The sequence below is a fragment of the Gossypium hirsutum genome, chromosome A10, assembly GCF_007990345.1.
Source record: "Gossypium hirsutum isolate 1008001.06 chromosome A10, Gossypium_hirsutum_v2.1, whole genome shotgun sequence".
Classification (NCBI taxonomy): Eukaryota; Viridiplantae; Streptophyta; class Magnoliopsida; order Malvales; family Malvaceae; genus Gossypium; species Gossypium hirsutum.
Genome location: NC_053433.1, coordinates 88,260,400 through 88,271,198, shown reverse-complemented (window position 1 = coordinate 88,271,198; position 10,799 = coordinate 88,260,400). Strand labels below are relative to the sequence as shown.

At 29.1% G+C, this 10,799-nt stretch overlaps 1 long non-coding RNA gene across 1 annotated transcript; it reads left to right on the top strand.

The window, feature by feature from the left end:
- The first annotated feature begins 2,400 nt into the window (after positions 1-2,400).
- On the top strand, positions 2,401-5,169 carry LOC121208354 (uncharacterized). The gene is made up of 2 exons (XR_005903335.1): positions 2,401-2,598; positions 3,578-5,169. It is a non-coding gene; the product is annotated as an uncharacterized lncRNA (long non-coding RNA).
- The last annotated feature ends 5,630 nt before the right edge of the window (positions 5,170-10,799 follow it).

The following is a 10,799-nucleotide window of genomic DNA, read 5'->3' as shown; positions in this document are numbered from 1 at the left end:
GCATATTAATTTAAAATTCAACAATTAATAATAATTAATTTCGAATTATAGTAATACCAACACGTATTTCTCATTCAATTCAATTTTCTAAATTCAATTCAATAAAATAAATTACCTCAATATTTATTTATTATAAAATAAATAAATTTAAAATTAATACTTAAAAATAAATAACTTGAATTATAGTAATATAAACCCAGATTTTGCGATTACTCCTCGATAACTTTCTCCTTTCCTTTTCGTGTCAATGCTTCAGGTTCTTTGTTAGCTACGAAAATAATAATAATTTACACTATTAATTACAGCATTAATTAAAAATAATAATAACTGAATTTCTATCCAATTTCCAATTTAATCCTAATTAACTCATCTACTTTTGTAACACAATTCATACTTTATTTCTATTCAATTTCCTTCCATATTCTACTTAACTATCTAATGTTCATAATAAAACTCTAATTTAAAACTTCTTTCAATTTATTCCCTAGAACACAAAACTTATAGCCTAATTTACAATTTAATCCTTTAATTAATTCTAACTTAAAATTCATTCAATTAAATTCCTAATTCATTATTTTTTTCAACAAGAACTATGTTCAAAAACCTAAGAACTTTCAAAACTTCAACTTAATTTCAACAAAACTCTGTTCTAAAGCTTTTAAAACATCAAAATTAAGAGAAAAGAACTTAATTGACTCACCTTTTAAAGCTTCAAACCTTAAAACCCAATTTTTCCTTTTTCTTTTCTTTTCTTTCCTTCCTTCCTTTCCCCTGTTTCAAAATAGCTTCTCTGTTTCTTTTCTGTTTCTTTTACTTTGTTTCTTTTTATTTTACTTTTGTTTATTATTTTATTATATTAACTTAATGAATATTATTATTTCTTAAATAATAAGTAAATAAATAAATATATTATACTTGTATGTATATGATTTATTACACTTGTATTTTACTAACACCTTACATTTGTCAGTTTATTAATTTATTCATTAATGTAATAATATAGTATTAATTAATTAAATAATAATAAATATAATAAATATCTATTTAATACACAAATACATATATTACAAATATACACTTATAAATATTTTTACATTTATATATTATCATGACCATCCATTTGTCTTTCTTTTATTTATTTATTATACAAAAATCTTATAATATAATTAATATATATTATAATTTATTTTAATAACAAATATCAATACCATACAATTGTCATATTTACAATTTATTTACTAATAAAAAATCTCCTAATATAATTATTTAATTAGTAATTATCTTTTACTTAAATTTTCAAGTAAATAAATAAATATAATACAAATGTATATATTCACATTATTACAAATGTCACTATCTAATTTGTTCATTACTCAAAAAATCTCACAATTTAACTATTTTATCTAATAAATATCTTTTACTAATTAAATAAAATATCACACACTTGTATTTAATCACTACCATACAATTGTCTTTATTTAACTTATTTCATAATATAATAATAAAAATAATAATAATAATTATTATTATTATTATTATTTATTATTATTATTATTAAACCTTAATAATTTTTAATAATTCAATCAACTTATGCCGCCTCATATTTAAGAATTGGCTTAATTGCCATTTAGGCCCTTTATACTTTCTTTTAATCTATAATTCAATTTTTACTCCTTATTTAATTTAGTCATTTTTACTAATTACTCTAAATTAAGCTAAATTCACCTAATTAAAACCTAATTAGACACACCACTAGGCTCATAAATATTTTTAATAATTATTTTCGAACTTATTTCACTAAGACGAAGGCCTTATAACTCACTTTTCTAGTGCCCGTGAATTTTGGGTCATTACACACCTACCATCCATAAGACCCTGTCCATCAACCTCCCTTGATTATAGCTAAAATTTTCCCTAATTCAAGCACAAAATTCCCCACCTTCTATGAATCAGGGACAGCATAACCATGAGAGAATCAATGAGATCTTCTTTCCTTGATTCAAGCAAACATCTCTCCAAATAACCATCACCTATCCATTTCCATACTAACACTCAAAGTTCGACCATTCCACTCCCAAAAATAGAAAAATTCTACCTCTATTCTCCCTTAGTCAAGGACGACAAATCCTTCCCTTGATTTAAGCCACAACTGCCCACACCTTTGCTAAAAATAGTAGTCAATGGCCACCCACTATCCACTTAGTAAGGGTCGACCATACAAAGGAGGAAATCAAGCATGTCCCCTCTTAGAATCAAGCAACCACTCACCTTCTTTCCACAAATGAAGGTACAACACACTCATAGAGATTATGGGGGAATCATATGCTATTTTTAGCATGGGAAGTTGGGGACCTTCAAGTATAAATGAGCATCAAGCATCATGAATCATCATCAATTTTTCAGAGAAAAAGCTTAAAGTGTCATTTTTTCCTTATGGCTTGCTAAGAATTTGCATGCCACAAAATAAGGCAAAACTATTGTCGAGAATGAGAGCATTTAGGTGATTTGACATGAAAAATAGGAGGAGAGCCACTATGTGAAGCCGCAATGAGCAGTCGCAAATAACCCCTTGCAATCCAACTGTTTTCTCTTCTTATTGTGAATGGCTTTGGATAACCCCCTCGGCTATTCTTTTTCATTTTCTCTTTATTGTTAATTTTTTTTTCTATGTTGACAAACATGTTTGCATATCATCTTTATGTTTTCAATTTAATAAAGCATAACTTAATATTTTTTTTCAGAATGAGTATGAATCATGATTTGAGTTAATTGGTTTTTATAATATGAATGTTATGTGCAAATGATTATTTCATTCATTTAGGTTTAATTCATGTTAATACTTATGAATGTAAGACCAACATTTGTAGGTGAATTAATTAGCTATTTAATCTAAGAAGAGGTAATAATTAATAGACAAAAGACTTAAATGGTGCATACTATGTCGATATTGAAAAATGATTGTTTTATGCATAAACTACATGAAATGCCCGAAAGGGTGATCTCTAGGTTAGTTTGATATAGACATATGTGAGGTGACTTAGAGACATAATAGGACTTCGAGAGAAGCCTATGCTTAAAACGGAATTGGGTTTAATGAATTTTCATGTTGCCACGATCTTTCGTGATGTTCTTATTATAATTGTCAATAAACTCTTGTTAAGTGAAATATTTATTCTAGTCTATTCATGTTATGTTTATTAAATCTTGTGTTTAATCTTTTCGTTGTTATTATTCTTCTACATTATGTGTTGTTTTATTTGTGGATATTTTAAATATGATTTAATTCATATAATAATTTTTGTCTCTCAACAACACTATTATTTTTTACTTGCTTTCTTCCAAATTGTTTTAAATACGATAAATCTTTACTTACTACTTACTACTTGTAACGACTGTGTATACTTGCATGTAACCCTAATACAGTGATATATCTAATGTTGAACTTGTCTAAAGAATAATGTGTTTATATATTATAGGATGCTCATTTACTTATTGCTTTATGTTCTTATTTCAAATAATATTAGTACCACTGAGTGTTCAATACTCAACATACGGTTATGTTTATTTACATATGCAGGTATTGTGCAGATTTTTACTAGCCCGAAGTCACCAACATCCAAGGCCAGTATCTAAACTCAGCTCAGATCAATTTTATACTCCTTTCGTATATAAATTAATAATTAAAGGCATGTACCTAGATTGAGTCTTATGGTTGGAGATGTGTTTGATTTATTTTGGTAATTTTTGGACTTATAATGTTTTAAGAGATGAATTTCAATTTTTTTGGTGTTGTATTGAATGCAATGTTTGAAAGGTGTTTGAATATGTTTTTATGTTTGAATTTGATGTATTTGAGTTTGGTGTAAAGTTTAGGTAAGTTAGACAAGTTTTGATTAAGGTTTGAATGAAATTGAAATGTTCAATTTAGGCCATTTTACCTTAGAGTCTCGAGACCTCAGGAACAATTTTTACCATTTGGTACATTTTAGTGGATTAGGTCTCGAGACTAACCAAGCCAGCTTCGAGACAAAATGGATTAAGTCTCGAGACAATGTGACCGTTGTCTTAAGAAAAAGGTATATCGAAACTAAAATAAATTTGTCTTGTTCCAAGTCCTGAGACAAACTCTCTTTTTCTCGAGACATCCAAACGTCAAAGTTAAGTTAGGAAAACAAGAAAAGTGCGTCTTGAGACCACTCTCGAGACATGAAGGGCCTAGTCTCAAGACTTGTACCCTAATGTCTCGAGACATATCACCATCAAAGCAAAAATGTTAATTGAAGGGGGATCCGTCTCAAGACATAGTCTTGTTGTATTGAGACACGCTCTTGGATTTTAAATAATGAGTTTGGATCCAAATCCTAACTCCAAATTCGACCTCGTATATTCTCTTGACTTGTTAATTAATAATCTTTGACATTATCAATGTATGTATATAGATATGAATGATGATTGAATTAATATAAGTGATGATTATGCAATAAATTTAATAAAAATAATTGATGATTACATAACGTAATATGACATCACACATTCGGATCCAGTGACCAAATATGGTCTAGGTGTTACAATGTTGGCATGCAAAAGAATCATTTGTTGCAAAAGCATGGGCATGCACCAGGGCCTCATTTTGCTATTGATTTGGGTTTCAAGAGGTTTATACTTGAAGGAGATAGCTTGAGGGTCATTCGAAAAATTCAAAGGCATACAATTAATAGATCGTTTATGGGACCTTTGATCCAATAAGGGAAAGCTCTACTCCGGTAGTTCAAAAACTTTAAGAGTTACCCACATATTTAGAGAAAGAAACATGGTGGCTCATGAACTAGCTAGTGAGAGATTGGATGAATTCACAGTAAATATTGGATTGTAGACTCACCTTCCATGGTGGCTTCACATATTCAACACGAGATAAGTTTAATTGAGGTTGAAGAATGAGAAAGTGGGGGAAATTAGTCCTTTGCTCTTTTGGTTTACAATTGACAGAAGTGAGATGAAAGAGAAAAAGTAAAAGATTCAATTACTTTTGGCTTTTACCAGGAAATGAGTTAACACCAAATGGTTTACAACACCTGATTTTAGATAGGTTTTGCGTTTTGTTATCTATTTTCTGTCATTGGAACGTGTAAACAAAGCTTAATTTATTGATGAGATCTAGTTTTCCTTTTTTTTTAAAATAATAATAATAATAATAATAATAATAATAAAAGATTATTGAAGTTTGGTATTCAGGCGAGCAAAATTTAATTTGATTCGAAAAATCGAAAACAAAAATTAAATTTTAAGTTAACCGAATTGAGTAGATTGAGTTTTAAATCAATTGACATCAACATTGTTATCAGTGCAAAAGGATATGGGTTCGAGTGCATTGAAGCACATTATCTTTTTATTTAAAGGTTGAGAAGAAACTATGAGAGCAGATATGATAATAACTTATAATGCATTACTCAACCCAAAATATAAAATAAATAAAAAATTAATCGAATTGAATTATTTGATTTTTTTCAAGTCAACTTGAATAAGTAATTTGAATTTCGAGTTCGAGTTGAGTTGAATTTGACAATTCGAATAATTCGAATAAAAGATCGGTGTAAATACTCTTTTGGTCCCTGTCAATTTTGAAAATAAACAAATTGGTCCCTCTCAACAAAAATTACAAAATAATTCAAAATAATTATTAAAAATTCAAAATACTTTTTAAAATTTAAAAAAATATTAAAATTCCAAATTTTATTTTTTAAAAATTATAAGAATTTAAAATTTTAAAAATATATATAAAGAAAGTTAAAATTTCAAAAATTTTCTAAAATAATAATTTTGTTACCTAAATAAGTTGATTAATGACTCAAGTTTATCATACTAAAGTTTTTTTTTCTTATTTTGTTTTGAAAAAGTTTTCAAATATATACGATTTCAAATTCATGTGCTTTAACATGAAATTAGTTATACTATAATAAGATTTAAATTTGACATATTTAATTTTTTTAATTTAACTCAAATAATTTCACTTAATCAGTTTGACTTGAATTTTTTTTCACTCGACTCGATTCGAAAAAATTTCAAATCAAGTTAGGATGATAAAATAAGACCCGTCAACTCAATTAATTCAATTTTTTTGATTCAATTCGATTCTACTTGATTTGATCGAATACTCACCCTTATTATTGCTTAAGGACATCGAGGTTAAAATATTAGCACCTGCAAATTATGATTTGTGGGTCTTTAGTTTTAATATGCTTATGTAATAGATGATTTTTGTTCAAATCTTTGTCCATGGTATTTTACATTGTATTTGTAATAGAATTATTCAATGGGTTAGGCTACTCACTTACGCTCGAAGGCCTGATCAAAAATTGAGAGGTATTAGATAAAATTATTAAACTTGAAAAATAGATTTGGGTAAAAAAATTAAACTCATTTAAAATATGAGTTGAGCTCAGGCTTAAATAGTCGAAGATTCGAGCCTGACTTAACCCGTTTTTTAAGTTTGTAATGTTTTATATTTGTTATTTTTATATATTATATAATTTATAATACATAAAAAGTTTAATTTATAATAATATATAATACAAGTATAATATAAACATTAAAAAATGTTAAAAGCTGGGTATATATAAAATTTTAATATATAAAAATTATAAAATTATAAAGAGAAATTAAAATGAATGCTGGGCTAAATGCCGAAACAAAACAAAACAGTTTATTAGTGCTCACTCTGAACACCGGAAGGTTGAAAAAGTTGAAACAGAAACGAGACAGAGAATAGAGAGAATGGCTTGGATATGGTTGGAAGCTGCACTTCCTCTTGGAATCATAGCTGGAATGCTCTGCGTTATGGGCAACGCTCAGTATTTCATTCACAAAGCCTATCATGGCCGGGTCGGTTTTCCTTTTTTTTTTTCTTCCTAAAATTAAAAATTAAAAGTTAAAAATTATGGATCCGTTTCTTCATTGGTTTTGATTGAAATCCTCTGATGAAACTGAAATTGAAACAGCCAAAGCACATCGGGAACGATATGTGGGACGTCGCCATGGAAAGAAGGGATAAGAAGCTCTTCGAGAACCTCTCATCCTCTGATTGATCCCTTTTTAGTTTATTACTAGTAATTTCTTTTCTTTCTAATTTAATTTCGCCTTTTTATTGATGTTTTTCATTCCTTGTCCTTGATTTCATCGAGTTCAACATTTTAGGGTTTTCAGTTCAATTTCGCTTTCTTTCCTTTTTACTCATTTGTGATTTCAATTCGTTTTCTTTTTCTTTTTTTTTTTTCCAATCTACTGGATTATGTCCATTTTACTTCCATTGACTCCTGCACTTTGGTTAGAAATTTATCATAGTTTGCCAATTTTCTAATGCCGAACACATATAATCTTAACATTCCTTAATCAATAGAGTAAAGATCTGGAAATTGAAGTTATAATTAGAAAAGTTGTAAACGCATGGTTGAATTTATTAATAGATTAATGTTATTGAACTTTCTCCGGCCAGCCCTAACTACCCTCTGGTCTTTAAGGACGGTATCTTCAATCCTGTAATGATTCATTTCATGACATGATTTTGATTTGTTTGTCCATTTCAAATGTGTTGACATGGTGGTTTTATCTCACTAGCTGACTATCGAATATACACAATATTGAATACATATATATAGGAAATCTTGCTGTCTACCCAGAGGGTCAGTCGTTGGCTTCAGATGTTACAACAGCATTTATGTTTATGTCCTATGTGAATACACAATATTGAATGCACATTATTTTCCATATTTACTAAATGGTCTGAGTACTCTTCAAAATACTTCTACATAAAAGTTTTAATGATAGTTGCAAATTTGTCAATCCCTCTGAAGATTACTTTTGGTGCTGCATTTGTTTGTTACTTTGCATATCCTTCAACAGGAAGGAGACTACCAGTGGCACAAATCTATGCTTATTGTCCTCTTTTTGTTTCACATGTATTTAGTTCATGTGTGCATGCACTTAAACACATCTTAAGTGACGGGTTTCCCGGCAGTCTTGATTTTGCAAAACCTTATATTGATTATAATGGCTAACACCCATTTGCTTTCTCTCTACGTCTCTCTTGATAAAGGATCCTGCCTTGTTTGCATATATCTGCCCACTTTGCCTTCCTTTGATCCTCACATAGAAGCTCATGTCATTTCAGGTTAAATGTAGGAAACTTGGCCAATGGAGCAATGGAGAAGAAATAAAAGTGCTTTATGATGTTTTGTCCTGCTGAAAGAAGACTAAAGAGCAGATGAACTTAAGTATTTTCTTTTTTGTAATGTGAAGCATGAATTCCGAAAATATTGCACTTTTCAACAGGTGCTAAATGTTTACATTTCTTGTAACACCCCCACGCCCGAAACCGTCACCGGAGTCAAGCTTGAGGTGTTATTAAACTTATCTTACCTTTTAAACAACTCTAAATCACTTATTTTAATTTTCGGAATAAACTGTTTTTCTGCATCATGGTTGCTAAAAAATTCATTTCTCGAGTTTCAAAATTCGAAATTAAGATCCTTAAATTTTTCCTGAAACTAGACTCATATATCTATCTACTAATTTTTTTCTAGAATTTTTTACTTAGCCAATTAGTACAGTTTATTAATTAAAGTTTCCCCTGTTTCAGAATTCGACTGCACTAGCCTCTACTTACTACGAATCACTTTTCTCTCTGTACAAAAATCATATGACTATATTGTTTGTTTCTATTAAAACTATATTCAATAAGGATTCTAACCATATAAAGTACACCACCTAATTATTTTTGTAAAATTTATGGTGAATTTCTAAAGTTGGAACAGGGGATCCAGAAATTGCTCTGCCTCTATTTTACCAAAACTCAGATATCTTATAAAATACAAAACCTTTACCTGTTTTGCTTATTCTATATGAAAATAGACACAATGAGCTTTAATTTTATATATTATTCACCATCAACCCATGTCTCTACAATTTCTTGTGATTTTTCAAAATTACGTTATTTCTGATACTTGAATCTGTTTTTATGTTACTTTCACATTTTTCTTAGTTTTCATGTGATAGTTACTACTTAATCATACATACTATTAAACATGTATATCATCAACCATTCTATTAGTTAATCACTAGCAAGTATTTATACATCATTCATTGATCATATCATATCAAAAGAAACCAAGTTCCTATACATGCCATACACAAAACGAAATGTCTAACTATACCAATGTGATTTCTTCGATAGTGTGATCGGTTTCCGACGTTTCTTTCAATCCCCGAGTGGTTTGATAAAAACTATAAGAAAAAGAAAATAAAGAGAGTAAGCATTAGGCTTAGTAAGCTTACAAGCAAATAAATTACAGCATTCAACATAATGAATAATTATACATAATGTCACCTAGCCTCATAAACTTTCTTTACTTCTCATTTTCTACATTCTTCTTTACTCACCTTTTTTCTTACCTGACCTTTCACTATTCATAAATATAATCTACCTTCCCTTTTGCTGATAATTTACTGTAATTTAACGTGTACAATGACCCGTTGAACCACTCGAAATACTAAGGATACTAGGGTCGTTCCTGTCTATCAATATCCTGTCAATGCCATGTCTTCGACATGGACTTACATGAATTATTCCTGTCTTCAATGCCATATATATATCTAATATGGGCTTACATGGCTCATTCCTGTCTCCAAAGCCATATATCTGATATGGACTTACATGGTTCATTTCTGTCATGTCCTGTCCTGTCAACCCCAATATCCTAATATTCCTGAGGTTCAAACGGGGCTTCCTAATGCTTTTTCTCTGTCACTTCGCCTTTAATTCGACTTTAAATATTCTAAAAAAAATAAGTATATAAATGCTGGAAATTGACAATAATAATGTAAAATAAAAGAATATTGCATTTATTTACTGTAACTTACTTCGATACAAAATGTGACTAAACTTTACAATTTAGTCATTTACTTTTTCTTTTCCCTGATCTACTCCCGAATTTCGCTCTTCTTGATCTATAATAGCAAATTTAACATATTTAATATTCACATTTATCAAAACAGTCATTGACCCAAACTTTGACAAAATTACATTTTTGCCCCTAAACTTTCACATATTTGTACTTTTGCCCTTAGGCTCGGGAATTAAACTTTATCCCTTATTCTTATATTTTATGACATGCTGATCATTTTCCCTTCTATGGAAGCATCAAATTCACACTCTAACATGCACTTATGACTATTAGGTATTTTTACCGATTAAGCCCTTTTACTCGTTTTTACCTAAAACCGAGTAGCACAAGTTGTCTAACATAATCTAAGACCTTATATTCTATCATAAAACATCAAAATAAACACTTTTCACCTATGGGTATTTTTTCAAATATGAACCCTAACTTAAATTATTGCTAGCATAAGCTTTATCGAACTACCGGGACTCCGAAAATGTAAAGAACATTAAAAACGGGGCTTGGAATCACTTACTATGGAGCTTGAAAATTGAAGAAACCCTAGCTATGGAGAGAGCAAAAATTCGGCAGCAACTAAAGAAGATGATAACAAATTTTGTGTTATTTTTCCCTTTTTAATTCATTTAATATCCAAATGACCAAATTGCCCCTCCTTACTAAACTTTAAAAAAATTCCTTCCATGTCCTAATTTTTGTCCATGAACTTAAAATTGGTCAAATTGTTATTTAAACCCTCTTAATTAATATTCCAAGGCAATTTCATACTAAAAACTTCTAGAATGCAAGTTTTGTAAATTATTCGATTTAGTCCCTAACCTCAACGTAAGCGCTTTATGCATAGAATTT